The sequence below is a fragment of the Oryctolagus cuniculus genome, chromosome 21 (genome assembly GCF_051225735.1).
Source record: "Oryctolagus cuniculus isolate XC-2025 breed Fujian yellow rabbit chromosome 21, ASM5122573v1, whole genome shotgun sequence".
In the NCBI taxonomy this organism is placed as follows: domain Eukaryota; kingdom Metazoa; phylum Chordata; class Mammalia; order Lagomorpha; family Leporidae; genus Oryctolagus; species Oryctolagus cuniculus.
This window is the reverse complement of record NC_142887.1, coordinates 1,119,074-1,137,480: the sequence shown is the minus strand read 5'-3', so window position 1 is coordinate 1,137,480 and position 18,407 is coordinate 1,119,074.

Here is an 18,407-nt window from a genome sequence, read left to right as displayed (position 1 = left end):
TCTATGGACTTTAAGGTTTTGAATGCATTTTAGAAGGACTCTTTTTGTTTTTAGCTGGCAAACACTAATTGTTTCCACCTGGAGTCAAATCCTCCACACATTCGAGTTTTCTAGGAAGAAAGCTTCAGAAACCTGAGAAAACATGACATTTCTTTCTGTAAACATGACATTGGATGCATTTGCCGAAGAGGAAGATTGTGCTTTTCCCCAAAACCACTTTCACGGTGATTTTTTGGTTAAATTTCATTTCAAAACTGCAACAATTTGTCCAGATACTCCTGGATGAAAACAAAACTATCTTCTGATTTTTAGCTATCTCAATCCCAGATCTTGCTACAGCCTCTGTGTGTGTTTCTGTTTTCTGGACTTTCTCTATGGACTTTAAGGTTTTGAATGCATTTTAGCAGGACTCTTTTTGCTTTCTGCTGGCAAACGCTAATTGGTTCCACCTGGAGTCAAATCCTCCACACATTCGAGTTTTCTAGGAAGAAAGCTTCAGAAACCTGAGAAAACATGATATTTCTTTCTGTAAACATGACATTGGATGCATTTGCCGAACAGGAAGATTGTGCTTTTCCCCAAAATCACTTTCACTTTGATTTTTTGGTTAAATTTCACTTCAAAACTACAACAATTTGTCCAGATACTCCTGGATGAAAACAAAACTATCTGATGTGTTGTGGCTATCTCAATCCCAGATCTTGCTACAGCCTCTGTGTGTGTTTGTGTTTTCTGGACATTCTCTATGGACTTTAAGGTTTTGAATGCATTTTAGCATGTAAGTTTTTGTTTGTAGCTGCCAAACGCTAATTGGTTCCACCTGGAGTCAAATCCTCCACACATTCGAGTTTTCTAATAAGAAAGCTTCAGAAACCTGAGAAAACATGATATTTCTTTCTGTAAACATGACATTGGATGCATTTTCCGAAAAGGAAGATTGTGTTTTTCTCCAAAACCACTTTCACGGTGTTTTTTGGTTAAATTTCACTTCAAAACTACAACACTTTGTCCAGATACTCCTGGATGAAAACAAAATTATCTGGTGTGTTGTGGCTATCTCAATCCCAGATCTTGCTACAGCCTCTGTGATTGTTTGTATTTTCTGGATATTCTCTATGGACTTTACCGTTTTGAATGCATTTCAGCATGTAAGTTTTTGTTTTTAGCTGCGAAACGCTAATTGGTTCCACCTGGAGTCAAATAATCTATACATTCTAGTTTTCTAGGAAGAAAGCTTCAGAAACCTGAGAAAACATGATATTTGTATTTGTAAACATGACATTGGATGCTTTTGCTGAGCAGGAAGATTGTGCTTTTCTTCGAAACCACTTTCACGGTGATTTTTTGGTTAAATTTAACCCAAAATCCACAACAATATGTCCAGATACTCCTGGATGAAAACAAAACTATTTGGTGATATTTAGCTATCTCAATCCCAGATCTTGCTACAGCCTCTGTGTGTGTTTGTGTTTTCTGGACATTCTCTATGGACTTTAAGGTTTTGAATGCATTTTAGCAGGACTCTTTTTGTTTTTAGCTGGCAAACACTAATTGTTTCCACCTGGAGTCAAATCCTCCACACATTCGAGTTTTCTAGGAAGAAAGCTTCAGAAACCTGAGAAAACATGATATTTCTTTCTTTAAACATGACATTGGATGCATTTGCCGAAGAGGAAGATTGTGCTTTTCTCCAAAACCACTTTCACGGTGATTTTTTGGTTAAATTTCACTTCAAAACTGCAACAATTTGTCCAGATACTCCTGGATGAAAACAAAACTGTCTGGTGATTTTTAGCTATCTCAATCCCAGATCTTGCTAGAGCCTCTGTGTGTGTTTGTTTTCTGGACATTCTCTATGGACTTTATGGTTTTGAATGCATTTTAGCAGGACTCTTTTTGCTTTCTGCTGGCAAACGCTAATTGGTTCCACCTGGAGTCAAATCCTCCACACATTCGAGTTTTCTAGGAAGAAAGCTTCAGAAACCTGAGAAAACATGATATTTCTTTCTGTAAACATGGCATTGGATGCATTTGCCGAACAGGAAGATTGTGCTTATCCCCAAAATCACTTTCACTTTGATTTTTTGGTTAAATTTCACTTCAAAACTACAACAATTTGTCTAGATACTCCTGGATGAAAACAAAACTATCTGGTGTGTTGTGGCTATCTCAATCCCAGAGCTTGCTACAGCCTCTGTGTTTGTTTCTGTTTTCTGGACATTCTCTATGGACTTTACGGTTTTGAATGCATTTTAGCATGTAAGTTTTTGTTTTTAGCTGCCAAATGCTAATTGGATCCACCTGGAGTCAAATCCTCCACACATTCGAGTTTTCTAATAAGAAAGCTTCAGAAACCTGAGAAAACATGATATTTCTTTCTGTAAACATGACATTGGAAGCATTTTCTGAAAAGGAAGATTGTGTTTTTCTCCAAAACCACTTTCAAGGTGATTTTTTGGTTACATTTCACTTCAAAACTACAACAATTTCTTCTGATACTCCTGGATGAAAACAAAACTATCTGGTGTGTTGCGGCTATCTCAATCCCAGATCTTGCTACAGCCTCTGTGTTTGTTTCTGTTTTCTGGACATTCTCTATGGACTTCATGGTTTTGAATGCATTTTAGCATGTAAGTTTTTGTTTTTAGCTGGCAAACTCTAATTGGTTCCACCTGGAGTCAAATCCTCCACACATTTGAATTTTCTAGGAAGAAAGTTTCAGAAACCTGAGAAAACATGATATTTGTATTTGTAAACATGACATTGGATGCATTTGCCGAACAGGAAGTTTGTGCTTTTCTCCAAAACCACTTTCACGGTGATTTTTTGGTTAAATTTCACTTCAAAACTACAACAATTAGTCCAGATACTCCTGGATTAATACAAAACTATCTGGTGATTTTTAGCAATCTCAATCCCAGATCTTGCTACAGCCTCTGTGTGTGTTTGTGTTTTCTGGACATTCTCTATGGACTTTAATGTTTTGAATTCATTTTAGCAGGACTCCTTTTGTTTTCTGCTGGCAAACGCTAATTGGTTCCACCTGGAGTCAAATCCTCCACACATTCGAGTTTTCTAGGAAGAAAGCTTCAGAAACCTGAGAAAACATGATATTTCTTTCTGTAAACATGACATTGGATGCATTTACCGAACATGAAGATTGTGATTTTCCCCAAAACCACTTTCACGGTGATTTTTTGGTTAAATTTCACTAAAAAACTGCAACAATTTGTCCAGATACTCCTGGATGAAAACAAAACTATCTTCTGATTTTTAGCTATCTCAATCCCAGATCTTGCTACAGCCTCTGTGTGTTTTTGTGTTTTCTGGACATTCTCTATGGACTTTAAGGTTTTGAATGCATTTTAGCAGGACTCTTTTTGCTTTCTGCTGGCAAACGCTAATTGGTTCCACTTGGAGTCAAATCCTCCACACATTCGAGTTTTCTAGGAAGAAAGCTTCAGAAACCTGAGAAAACATGATATTTCTTTCTGTAAACATGGCATTGGATGCATTTGCCGAACAGGAAGATTGTGCTTTTCCTCAAAATCACTTTCACTTTGATTTTTTGGTTAAATTTCACTTCAAAACTACAACAATTTTCTAGATACTCCTGGATGAAAACAAAACTATCTGGTGTGTTGTGGCTATCTCAATCCCAGATCTTGCTACAGCCTCTGTGTGTGTTTGTATTTTCTGGACAGTCTCTATGGACTTTACCGTTTTGAATGCATTTTAGCATGTAAGTTTTTGTTTTTAGCTGCGAAACGCTAATTGGTTCAACCTGGAGTCAAATCCTCCATACATTCTAGTTTTCTAGGAAGAAAGCTTCAGAAACCTGAGAAAACATGATATTTGTATTTCTAAACATGACATTGGATGCATTTGCCGAACAGGAAGATTGTGCTTTTCTCCAAAACCACTTTCACGGTGATTTTTTGGTTAAATTTCACTTCAAAACTACAACAATTTGTCCAGATACTCCTGGATGAAAACAAAACTAGCTGGTGATTTTTAGCCATCTCAATACCAGATATTGCTACAGGCTCTGTGTGTGTTTTTGTTTTCTGGACATTCTCTATGGACTTTATGGTTTTGAATGCATTTCAGCATGTAAGTTTTTGTTTTTAGCTGGCAAACGCTAATTGGTTACACCTGGAGTCAAATCCTCCACACATTCGAGTTTTCTAGGAAGAAAACTCCAGAAACCTGAGAAAACATGATATTTCTTTCTGTAAACATGACATTGGTTGCATTTGCCGAACAGGAAGATTGTGCTTTTATCCAAAACCACTTTCAAGGTGATTTTTTGGTTACATTTCACTTCAAAACTACAACAATTTCTCCAGATACTCCTGGATGAAAACAAAACTATCTGCTGTGTTGTGGCTATCTGAATCCCAGATCTTGCTACAGCCTCTGTGTGTGTTTGTGTTTTCTGGACATTCTCTATGGACTTTAAGGTTTTGAATGCATTTCAGCATGTAAGTTATTTTTTTTTTTTTTTGGCTGGCAAACGCGAATTGGTTCCACCTGGAGTCAAATCCTGCACTCATTCGAGTTTTCTAGGAAGAAAGTTTCAGAAACCTGAGAAAACATGATATTTCTTTCTGTAAACATGACATTGGATGCATTTGCCGAACAGGAAGATTGTGCTTTTCTCCAACACCACTTTCACGGTGATTTTTTGGTTAAATTTAGTTCAAAACTACAACAATTTGTCCAGATACTCCTGGATGAAAACAAAACCATCTGGTGTGTTGTGGCTATCTCAATCCCAGATCTTGCTACAGCCTCTGTGTTTGTGTTTTCTGGACATTCTCTGTGGACTTTACGGTTTTGAATTCATTTTAGCATGTAAGTTTTTGTTTTTAGCTGCCAAACGCTAATTGGTTCCACCTGGAGTCAAATCCTCCACACATTCGAGTTTTCTAGGAAGAAAGCTTCAGAAACCTGAGAAATCATGATATTTCTTTCTGTAAAAATGACGTTCGATGCATTTGAAGAACAGGAAGATTGTGCTTTTCTTCAAAACCACTTTCATGGAGATTTTTGGTTAAATTTCACTTCAAAACTACAACAATTTGTCCAGATACTCCTGGATGAAAACAAAACTATCTGGTGTGTTGTGGCTATCTCAATCCCAGATCTTGCTACAGCCTCTGTGTTTGTGTTTTCTGGACATTCTCTGTGGACTTTACGGTTTTGAATGCATTTTAGCATGTAAGTTTTTGTTTTTAGCTGCCAAACGCTAATTGGTACCACCTGGAGTCAAATCCGCCACACATGAGAGTTTTCTAGGAAAAAAGCTTCAGAAACCTGAGAAAACATGGTATTTGTATTTGTAAACATGACATTGGATGCATTTGCCGAACAGGAAGATTGTGCTTTTCTCCAAACCACTTTCACTTTGATTTTTTGGTTAAATTTCACTTCAAAACTACAACAATTTGTCCAGATACTCCTGGATGAAAACAAAACTATCTGGTGATTTTTAGCTATCTCAATCCCAGATCTTGCTACAGCCTCTGTGTGTGTTTGTGTTTTCTGGACATTCTCTATGGACTTTACAGTTTTGAATGCATTTTAGCAGGACCCTTTTTGTTTTCTGCTGGCAAACGCTAATTGGTTCCACCTGGAGTCAAATCCTACCACACATTCGAGTTTTCTAGGAAGAATGCTTCAGAAACCTGAGAAAACATTATAGTTCCTTCTGTAAACATGACATTGGATGCATTTGCTGAACAGGAAGATGGTCCTTTTATCCAAAACCACTTTCAGGGTGATTTTTTGGTTAAATTTCACTTCAAAAGTACAACAATTTGTCCAGATACACCTGGATGAAAACAAAACTATCTGGTGTGTTGTGGCTATCTCAATCCCAGATCTTGCTACAGCCTCTGTGTTTGTGTTTTCTGGACTTTCTCTATGGACTTTAAGGTTTTGAATGCATTTCAGCATGTAAGTTTTGTTTTTAACTGGCAAACGCTGATTGGTTCCACCTGGAGTTAAATCCTCCACACATTCGAGTTTTCTAGGAAGTAAGCTTCAGAAACCTGAGAAAACATGATATTTCTTTCTTTAAACATGACCTTGGAGGCATTTTCCGAACAGGAAGATTGGGCTTTTCTCCAAAACCACTTTCACGGTGATTTTTGGTTAAATTTTACTTCAAAACTACAACAATTTGTCCAGATACTCCCGGATGAAAACAAAATTATCTGGAGTGTTGTGGCTATCTCAATCTGATATCTTGCAACAGCCTCTGTGATTGTTTGTGTTTTCTGGATATTCTCTATTGACTTTACACTTCTGAATGCATTTTAGCATGTAAGTTTTTATTTTTAGCTGCCAAACGCTAATTGGTTCCACCTGGAGCCAAATCCTCCACACATTCGAGTTTTCTTGGAAGAACGTTTCAGAAACCTGCAACAATTTGTCCAGATAATCCTGGATGAAAACAAAACTATCTGGTGTGTTGTGGCTATCTCAATCCCAGATCTTGCTACAACCTCTGTGTTTGTGTTTTCTGGACATTCTCTATGGACTTTAAGGTTCTGAATGCATTTCACCATGTAAGTTTTTGTTTTTAACTGGCAAACGCTAATTGGTTCCACCTAGAGTCAAATCCTCCACACATTCGAGTTTTCTAGGAAGAAAGCTTCAGAAACCTGAGAAAACATGATATTTGTATTTGTAAACATGACATTGGATGCATTTGCCGAACAGGAAGATTGTGCTTTTCTCCAAAACCACTTTCACGGTGATTTTTTGGTTAAATTTCACTTCAAAACTACAACAATTTGTCCAGATACTCCTGGATGAAAACAAAACTAGCTGGTGATTTTTAGCCATCTCAATACCAGATATTGCTACAGGCTCTGTGTGTGTTTTTGTTTTCTGGACATTCTCTATGGACTTTATGGTTTTGAATGCATTTCAGCATGTAAGTTTTTGTTTTTAGCTGGCAAACGCTAATTGGTTACACCTGGAGTCAAATCCTCCACACATTCGAGTTTTCTAGGAAGAAAACTCCAGAAACCTGAGAAAACATGATATTTCTGTCTGTAAACATGACATTGGATGCATTTGCCGAACAGGAAGATTGTGCTTTTATCCAAAACCACTTTCAAGGTGATTTTTTGGTTACATTTCACTTCAAAACTACAACAATTTCTCCAGATACTCCTGGATGAAAACAAAACTATCTGCTGTGTTGTGGCTATCTGAATCCCAGATCTTGCTACAGCCTCTGTGTGTGTTTGTGTTTTCTGGACATTCTCTATGGACTTTAAGGTTTTGAATGCATTTCAGCATGTAAGTTATTTTTTTTTTTTTTGGCTGGCAAACGCGAATTGGTTCCACCTGGAGTCAAATCCTGCACTCATTCGAGTTTTCTAGGAAGAAAGTTTCAGAAACCTGAGAAAACATGATATTTCTTTCTGTAAACATGGCATTGGATGCATTTGCCGAACAGGAAGATTGTGCTTTTCTCCAACACCACTTTCACGGTGATTTTTTGGTTAAATTTAGTTCAAAACTACAACAATTTGTCCAGATACTCCTGGATGAAAACAAAACCATCTGGTGTGTTGTGGCTATCTCAATCCCAGATCTTGCTACAGCCTCTGTGTTTGTGTTTTCTGGACATTCTCTGTGGACTTTACGGTTTTGAATTCATTTTAGCATGTAAGTTTTTGTTTTTAGCTGCCAAACGCTAATTGGTTCCACCTGGAGTCAAATCCTCCACACATTCGAGTTTTCTAGGAAGAAAGCTTCAGAAACCTGAGAAATCATGATATTTCTTTCTGTAAAAATGACGTTCGATGCATTTGAAGAACAGGAAGATTGTGCTTTTCTTCAAAACCACTTTCATGGAGATTTTTGGTTAAATTTCACTTCAAAACTACAACAATTTGTCCAGATACTCCTGGATGAAAACAAAACTATCTGGTGTGTTGTGGCTATCTCAATCCCAGATCTTGCTACAGCCTCTGTGTTTGTGTTTTCTGGACATTCTCTGTGGACTTTACGGTTTTGAATGCATTTTAGCATGTAAGTTTTTGTTTTTAGCTGCCAAACGCTAATTGGTACCACCTGGAGTCAAATCCGCCACACATGAGAGTTTTCTAGGAAAAAAGCTTCAGAAACCTGAGAAAACATGGTATTTGTATTTGTAAACATGACATTGGATGCATTTGCCGAACAGGAAGATTGTGCTTTTCTCCAAAACCACTTTCACTTTGATTTTTTGGTTAAATTTCACTTCAAAACTACAACAATTTGTCCAGATACTCCTGGATGAAAACAAAACTATCTGGTGATTTTTAGCTATCTCAATCCCAGATCTTGCTACAGCCTCTGTGTGTGTTTGTGTTTTCTGGACATTCTCTATGGACTTTACAGTTTTGAATGCATTTTAGCAGGACCCTTTTTGTTTTCTGCTGGCAAACGCTAATTGGTTCCACCTGGAGTCAAATCCTACCACACATTCGAGTTTTCTAGGAAGAATGCTTCAGAAACCTGAGAAAACATTATAGTTCCTTCTGTAAACATGACATTGGATGCATTTGCTGAACAGGAAGATGGTCCTTTTATCCAAAACCACTTTCAGGGTGATTTTTTGGTTAAATTTCACTTCAAAAGTACAACAATTTGTCCAGATACACCTGGATGAAAACAAAACTATCTGGTGTGTTGTGGCTATCTCAATCCCAGATCTTGCTACAGCCTCTGTGTTTGTGTTTTCTGGACTTTCTCTATGGACTTTAAGGTTTTGAATGCATTTCAGCATGTAAGTTTTGTTTTTAACTGGCAAACGCTGATTGGTTCCACCTGGAGTTAAATCCTCCACACATTCGAGTTTTCTAGGAAGTAAGCTTCAGAAACCTGAGAAAACATGATATTTCTTTCTTTAAACATGACCTTGGAGGCATTTTCCGAACAGGAAGATTGGGCTTTTCTCCAAAACCACTTTCACGGTGATTTTTGGTTAAATTTTACTTCAAAACTACAACAATTTGTCCAGATACTCCCGGATGAAAACAAAATTATCTGGAGTGTTGTGGCTATCTCAATCTGATATCTTGCAACAGCCTCTGTGATTGTTTGTGTTTTCTGGATATTCTCTATTGACTTTACACTTCTGAATGCATTTTAGCATGTAAGTTTTTATTTTTAGCTGCCAAACGCTAATTGGTTCCACCTGGAGCCAAATCCTCCACACATTCGAGTTTTCTTGGAAGAACGTTTCAGAAACCTGCAACAATTTGTCCAGATAATCCTGGATGAAAACAAAACTATCTGGTGTGTTGTGGCTATCTCAATCCCAGATCTTGCTACAACCTCTGTGTTTGTGTTTTCTGGACATTCTCTATGGACTTTAAGGTTCTGAATGCATTTCACCATGTAAGTTTTTGTTTTTAACTGGCAAACGCTAATTGGTTCCACCTAGAGTCAAATCCTCCACACATTCGAGTTTTCTAGGAAGAAAGCTTCAGAAACCTGAGAAAACATGATATTTCTTTTTGTAAACATGACATTGGATGCATTTGCCGAACAGGAAGATTGTGCTTTTCTCCAAAACCACTTTCAAGGTTATTCTTTGGTTAAATTTTACTTCAAAACTACAACAATTTGTCCAGATATTCCTGGATGAAAACAAAACTATCTGGTGTGTTGTGCTATCTCAGTCCCAGATCTTGCTACAGCCTCTGTGTGTGTTTGTGTTTTCTGGACATTCTCTATGGACTTTAAGGTTTTGAATGCATTTTAGCATGTAAGTTTTTGTTTTTAGCTGGCAATGCTTATTGGTTCCACCTGGAGTCAAATCCTCCACACATTCGAGTTTTCTACGCAGAAAGCTTCAGAAACCTGAGAAAACATGGTATTTGTATTTGTAAAGATGACATTGGATGCATTTGCCGAACAGGAAGATTGTGCTTTTCTCCAAAACCACTTTCACGGTGATTTTTTGTTTAAATTTTACTTCAAATCTACAACAATTTTCCAGATGCTCCTGGATGAAAACAAAACTATCTGGTGTGTTGTGGCTATATCAGTCCCAGATCTTGCTACAGCCTCTGTGTTTGTTTGTGTTTTCTGGACATTCTCTATGGACTTTACAGTTTTGAATGCATTTTAGCATGTAAGTTTTTTGTTTTCAGCTGGCAATGCTTATTGGTTCCACCTGGAGTCAAATCCTCCACACATTCGAGTTTTCTAGGAAGAAAGCTTCAGAAACCTGAGAAAACATGATATTTCTTTCTGTAAACATGACATTGGATGCATTTGCCGAACAGGAAGATTGTGCTTTTATCCAAAACCACTTTCAAGGTGATTTTTTGGTTACATTTCACTTCAAAACTACAACAATTTCTCCAGATACTCCTGGATGAAAACAAAACTATCTGCTGTGTTGTGGCTATCTGAATCCCAGATCTTGCTACAGCCTCTGTGTGTGTTTGTGTTTTCTGGACATTCTCTATGGACTTTAAGGTTTTGAATGCATTTCAGCATGTAAGTTATTTTTTTTTTTTTGGCTGGCAAACGCGAATTGGTTCCACCTGGAGTCAAATCCTGCACTCATTCGAGTTTTCTAGGAAGAAAGTTTCAGAAACCTGAGAAAACATGATATTTCTTTCTGTAAACATGACATTGGATGCATTTGCCGAACAGGAAGATTGTGCTTTTCTCCAACACCACTTTCACGGTGATTTTTTGGTTAAATTTAGTTCAAAACTACAACAATTTGTCCAGATACTCCTGGATGAAAACAAAACCATCTGGTGTGTTGTGGCTATCTCAATCCCAGATCTTGCTACAGCCTCTGTGTTTGTGTTTTCTGGACATTCTCTGTGGACTTTACGGTTTTGAATTCATTCTAGCATGTAAGTTTTTGTTTTTAGCTGCCAAACGCTAATTGGTTCCACCTGGAGTCAAATCCTCCACACATTCGAGTTTTCTAGGAAGAAAGCTTCAGAAACCTGAGAAATCATGATATTTCTTTCTGTAAAAATGACGTTCGATGCATTTGAAGAACAGGAAGATTGTGCTTTTCTTCAAAACCACTTTCATGGAGATTTTTGGTTAAATTTCACTTCAAAACTACAACAATTTGTCCAGATACTCCTGGATGAAAACAAAACTATCTGGTGTGTTGTGGCTATCTCAATCCCAGATCTTGCTACAGCCTCTGTGTTTGTGTTTTCTGGACATTCTCTGTGGACTTTACGGTTTTGAATGCATTTTAGCATGTAAGTTTTTGTTTTTAGCTGCCAAACGCTAATTGGTACCACCTGGAGTCAAATCCGCCACACATGAGAGTTTTCTAGGGAAAAAGCTTCAGAAACCTGAGAAAACATGGTATTTGTATTTGTAAACATGACATTGGATGCATTTGCCGAACAGGAAGATTGTGCTTTTCTCCAAAACCACTTTCACTTTGATTTTTTGGTTAAATTTCACTTCAAAACTACAACAATTTGTCCAGATACTCCTGGATGAAAACAAAACTATCTGGTGATTTTTAGCTATCTCAATCCCAGATCTTGCTACAGCCTCTGTGTGTGTTTGTGTTTTCTGGACATTCTCTATGGACTTTACGGTTTTGAATGCATTTTAGCAGGACCCTTTTTGTTTTCTGCTGGCAAACGCTAATTGGTTCCACCTGGAGTCAAATCCTACCACACATTCGAGTTTTCTAGGAAGAATGCTTCAGAAACCTGAGAAAACATTATAGTTCCTTCTGTAAACATGACATTGGATGCATTTGCTGAACAGGAAGATGGTCCTTTTATCCAAAACCACTTTCAGGGTGATTTTTTGGTTAAATTTCACTTCAAAAGTACAACAATTTGTCCAGATACACCTGGATGAAAACAAAACTATCTGGTGTGTTGTGGCTATCTCAATCCCAGATCTTGCTACAGCCTCTGTGTTTGTGTTTTCTGGACTTTCTCTATGGACTTTAAGGTTTTGAATGCATTTCAGCATGTAAGTTTTGTTTTTAACTGGCAAACGCTGATTGGTTCCACCTGGAGTCTAATACGCCACACATTCGAGTTTTCTAGGAAGAAAGCTTCAGAAACCTGAGAAAACATGATATTTCTTTCTTTAAACATGACCTTGGAGGCATTTTCCGAACAGGAAGATTGGGCTTTTCTCCAAAACCACTTTCACGGTGATTTTTGGTTAAATTTTACTTCAAAACTACAACAATTTGTCCAGATACTCCCGGATGAAAACAAAATTATCTGGAGTGTTGTGGCTATCTCAATCTGATATCTTGCAACAGCCTCTGTGATTGTTTGTGTTTTCTGGATATTCTCTATTGACTTTACACTTCTGAATGCATTTTAGCATGTAAGTTTTTATTTTTAGCTGCCAAACGCTAATTGGTTCCACCTGGAGCCAAATCCTCCACACATTCGAGTTTTCTTGCAAGAACGTTTCAGAAACCTGCAACAATTTGTCCAGATAATCCTGGATGAAAACAAAACTATCTGGTGTGTTGTGGCTATCTCAATCCCAGATCTTGCTACAACCTCTGTGTTTGTGTTTTCTGGACATTCTCTATGGACTTTAAGGTTCTGAATGCATTTCACCATGTAAGTTTTTGTTTTTAACTGGCAAACGCTAATTGGTTCCACCTAGAGTCAAATCCTCCACACATTCGAGTTTTCTAGGAAGAAAGCTTCAGAAACCTGAGAAAACATGATATTTCTTTTTGTAAACATGACATTGGATGCATTTGCCGAACAGGAAGATTGTGCTTTTCTCCAAACCACTTTCAAGGTTATTCTTTGGTTAAATTTTACTTCAAAACTACAACAATTTGTCCAGATATTCCTGGATGAAAACAAAACTATCTGGTGTGTTGTGCTATCTCAGTCCCAGATCTTGCTACAGCCTCTGTGTGTGTTTGTGTTTTCTGGACATTCTCTATGGACTTTAAGGTTTTGAATGCATTTTAGCATGTAAGTTTTTGTTTTTAGCTGGCAATGCTTATTGGTTCCACCTGGAGTCAAATACTCCACACATTCGAGTTTTCTACGCAGAAAGCTTCAGAAACCTGAGAAAACATGGTATTTGTATTTGTAAAGATGACATTGGATGCATTTGCCGAACAGGAAGATTGTGCTTTTCTCCAAAACCACTTTCACGGTGATTTTTTGTTTAAATTTTACTTCAAATCTACAACAATTTTCCAGATACTCCTGGATGAAAACAAAACTATCTGGTGTGTTGTGGCTATATCAGTCCCAGATCTTGCTACAGCCTCTGTGTTTGTTTGTGTTTTCTGGACATTCTCTATGGACTTTACAGTTTTGAATGCATTTTAGCATGTAAGTTTTTTGTTTTCAGCTGGCAATGCTTATTGGTTCCACCTGGAGTCAAATCCTCCACACATTCGAGTTTTCTAGGAAGAAAGCTTCAGAAACCTGAGAAAACATGATATTTCTTTCTGTAAACATGACATTGGATGCATTTGCTATACAGGAAGATTGTGCTTTTCTCCAAAACCAGTTTCACGGTGATTTTTTGGTTAAATTTCACACGAAATCCAAAACAATTTGTCCAGATACTCCTGGATGAAAACAAAACTATCTGGTGATTTTTAGCTATCTCAATACCAGATATTGCTACAGCCTCTGTGTTTGTGTTTTCTGGACATTCTCTATGGACTTTAAGGTTTTGAATGCATTTCAACATGTAAGTTTTGTTTTTAACTGGCGAACGCTAATTGGTTCCACCTGGAGTCAAATCCTCCACACATTCGAGTTTTCTAGGAAGAAATCTCCAGAATCCTGAGAAAACATGATATTTCTATTTGTAAACATGACATTGGATTCATTTGCCGAACAGGAAGATTGTGCTTTTCTCCAAAACCCCTTTCACGGTGATTTTTTGGTTAAATTTCACTTCAAAACTACAACAATTTCTTCAGATACTCCTGGATGAAAACAAAATTATCTGGTGTGTTGTGGCTATCTCAATCCGATATCTTGCTACAGCCTCTGTGTTTGTTTCTGTTTTCTGGACATTCTCTATGGACTTGAAAGTTTTGAATGCATTTTAGCGTGTAAGTTTTTGTTTTTAGCTGCCAAACGCTAATTGGTTCCACCTGGAGTCAAATCCTCCACACATTCGAGTTTGCTAGGAAGAAAGCTTCAGAAACCTGAGAAAACATATTTCTTTCTGTAAACATGACATTGGATGCATTTGCCGAACAGGAAGATTGTGCTTTTCCCCAAAACCACTTTCATGGTGATTTTTTAGTTAAATTTCACTTCAAAACGACAACAATTTGTCCAGATACTCCTGGATAAAAACAAAACTATCTGGTGTGTTGTGGCTATCTCAATCCCAGATCTTGCTACAGCCTCTGTGTTTGTTTGTGTTTTCTGGACATTCTCTGTGTACTTTGCGGTTTTGAATGCATTTTAGCATGTAAGGTTTTGGTTTTAGCTGCCAAAGGCTAATTGGTTCCAACTGGAGTCAAATCCTCCACACATTCGAATTTTCTAGGAAGAAAGATTCAGAAACCTGAGAAAACATGACATTCATATTTGTAAACACGACATTGGATGCATTTGCCGAACAGGAAGATTGTGCTTTTCTCCAAAACCAGTTTCAGGGTGATTTTTTCGTTAAATTTCACTTCAAAACTACAACAATTTCTTCAGATACTCCTGGATGAAAACAAAATTATCTGGTGGGTTGTGGCTATCTCAGTCCGATATCTTGCAACAGCCTCTGTGATTGTTTGTGTTTTATGGACATTCTCTACGGACTTGAAAGTTTTGAATGCATTTTAGCATGTAAGTTTTTGTTTTTAGCTGCCAAACGCTAATTGGTTCCACCTGGAGTCAAATCCTCCACACATTCGAGTTTTCTAGGAAGAAAGCTTCAGAAACCTGAGAAAACATGATATTTTTTTCTGTAAACATGACATTGGATGCATTTGCCGAACAGAAAGATTGTGCTTTTCTCCAAAACCACTTTCACGGTGATTTTTTGGTTAAATTTTACTTCAAAACTACAACAATTTGTCCAGATACTCCTGGATAAAAACAAAACTCTCTGGTGTGCTATGGCTACCTCAGTCCCAGATCTTGCTACAGCCTCTGTGTGTGTTTGTGTTTTCTGGACATTCTCTATGGACTTTACAGTTTTGAATGCATTTTAGCAGGACCCTTTTTGTTTTCTGCTGGCAAACGCTAATTGGTTCCACCTAGAGTCAAATCCTCCACACATTCGAGTTTTCTAGGAAGAAAGCTTCAGAAACCTGAGAAAACATGATATTTCTTTCTGTAAACATGACATTGGATGCATTTGACGAACAGGAAGATTGTGCTTTTCTCCAAAACCACTTTCACGGTGATTTTTTGGTTAAATTTCACTTCAAAACTATAACAATTTGTCCAGACACTCCTGGATGAAAACAAAACTATCTGGTGATTTTTAGCTATCTCAATCCCAGATCTTGCTACAGCCTCTGTGTGTGTTTGTGTTTTCTGGACATTCTCTATGGACTTTATGGTTTTGAATGCATTTTAACAGGACCCTTTTTGTTTTCTGCTGGCAAACGCTAATTGGTTCCACCTGGAGTCAAATCCTCCACACATTCGATTTTTCTACGCAGAAAGCTTCAGAAACCTGAGAAAACATGATATTTCTTACTATAAACATGACCTTGGATGCATTTTCCGAACAGGAAGATTGTGCTTTTCCCCAAAACCACTTTCACTTTGATTTTTGGTTAAATTTCACCCGAACTCCACAAGAATTTGTCCAGATACTCCTGGATGAAATCCAAACTATCTGGTGATTTTTAGCTATCTCAATCCCAGATCTTGCTACAGTCTCTGTGTGTGTTTGTGTTTTCTGGACATTCTCTGTGGACTTTAAAGTTCTGAATGCATTTTAACAGGACCCTTTTTGTTTTCTGCTGGCAAACGCTAATTGGTTCCACCTGGAGTCAAATCCTCCACACATTCGATTTTTCTACGCAGAAAGCTTCAGAAACCTGAGAAAACATGATATTTCTTTCTGTAAACATGACATTGGATGCATTTGGCGAACAGGAAAATTGTGCTTTTCTCCAAAACCACTTTCTCGGTGATTTTTTGCTTAAATTTCACCCGAAATCCACAACAATTTGTCCAGATACTCCTGGATGAAAACGAAACTATCTGGTGTGTTGGGGCTATCTCAATCCCAAATCTTGCTACAGCCTCTGTGTTTGTGTGTGTTTTCTGGACATGCTCTATGGACTTTATGGTTTTGAATGCATTTTAGAGGACCCTTTTTGTTTTCTGCTGGCAAACGCTAATTGGTTCCACCTGGAGTCAAATCCTCCACACATTCGAGTTTTCTAGGAGAAAGCTTCAGAAACCTGAGAAAACATGGTATTTCTTTCTGTATACATGACATTGGAAGCATTAGCCGAACAGGAAGATTGTGCTTTACACCAAAACCACTTTCACGGTGATTTTTTGGTTAAATTTTACTCAAAGTACAACAATTTTTCCAGATACGCCTGGATGAAAACAAAACTATCTGGTGTGTTGTTGGTATCTCAATCCCAGATCTTGCTACAGCCTCTGTGTTTGTTTGTGTTTTCTGGACATTCTCTATGGACTTTACGGTTTTGAATGCATTTTAGCATGTAAGTTTTTGCTTTTAGCTGCCAAACGCTAATTGGTTCCACCTGGAGTCAAATCCTCCACACATGCGAGTTTTCTAGGTAGAAAGCTTCAGAATCCTGAGAAAACATGATATTTCTTTTGAGAACATGACATTGGATGCATTTGCCGAACAGGAAGATTGTGCTTTTCTCCAAAACCACTTTCACGGTGAGTTTTTGTTTAAATTTTACTTCAAAACTACTACAATTTGTCCAGATACTCCTGGATGAAAACAAAACTATCTGGTGTGTTGTGGCTATCTCAATCCCAGATCTTGCTACAGCCTCTGTGTGTGTTTGTGTTTTCTGGACATTCTCTATGGACTTTATGGTTTTGAATGCATTTTAGCAGGACCCTTTTTGTTTTCTGCTGGCAAACGCTAATTGGTTCCACCTGGAGTCAAATCCTCCACACATTCGAGTTTTCTAGGAAGAAAGCTTCAGAAACCTGAGAAAACATGATATTTCTTTTGTGAACATGAAATTGGATGCATTTGCCGAACAGGAAGATTGTGCTTTTCTCCAAAACCACTTTCACGGTGATTTTTTGGTTAAATTTCACTTCAAAACTACAACAATTTGTCCTGGATGAAAACAAAACTATCTGGTGAGTTCTTGCTATCTCAATCCCAGATTTTGCTACAGCTTCTGTGTTTGTTTGTGTTTTCTGGACATTCTCTATGGACTTTATGGTTTTGAATGCATTTTAGCATGTAAGTTTTTGTTTTAAGCTGCGAAACGCTAAGTGGTTCCATCTGGAGTCAAATACTCCACACATCGAGTTTTCTAGGTAGAAAGCTTCAGAAACCTGAGAAAACATGATATTTGTATTTGTAAACATGACATTGGATTCATTTGCTGAACAGAAAGATTGTGCTTTTCTCCAAAACCACTTTCACGGTGATTTTTGGTTAAATTTCAACCGAACGCCACAAGAATTTGTCCAGATATGCCTGGATGAAAACAAAACTATCTGGTGATTTTTAGCTATCTCAATCCCAGATCTTGCTACAGCCTCTGTGTGTGTTTGTGTTTTCTGGACATTCTCTATGGACTTTATGGTTTTGAATGCATTTTAGCAGGACCCTTTTTGTTTTCTGCTGGCAAACTCTAATTGGTTCCACCTGGAGTTAAATCCTCCACACATTCGAGTTTTCTAGGAAGAAAGCTTCAGAAACCTGAGAAAACATGATATTTCTTTCTGTAAACATGACATTGGATGCATTTGACGAACAGGAAGATTGTGCTTTTCTCCAAAACCACTTTCACAATGATTTTTGGTTAAATTTCACTTCAAAGCTACAACAATTTGTCCAGATACTCCTGGATGAAAACAAAACTCTCTGGTGTGTTGTGGCTATCTCAATCCCAGATCTTGCTACAGCCACTGTGTGTGTTTGTGTGTACTTTCTGGACATTCTCTATGGACTTTACGGTTTTGAATGCATTTTAGTCTGTAAGTTTTTGTTTTAAGCTGCGAAACGCTAATTGGTTCCACCTGGAGTCAAATCCTCCACACATTCGAGTTTTCTAGGAAGAAAGCTTCAGAAACCTGAGAAAACATGATATTTCTTTCTGTAAACATGACATTGGATGCATTTGCCGAACAGGAAGATTGTGCTTTTCTCCAAAACCACTTTCACGGTGATTTTTTGGTTAAATTTTACTTCAAAACTGCAACAATTTGTCCAGCTACTCCTGGATGAAAACAAAACTA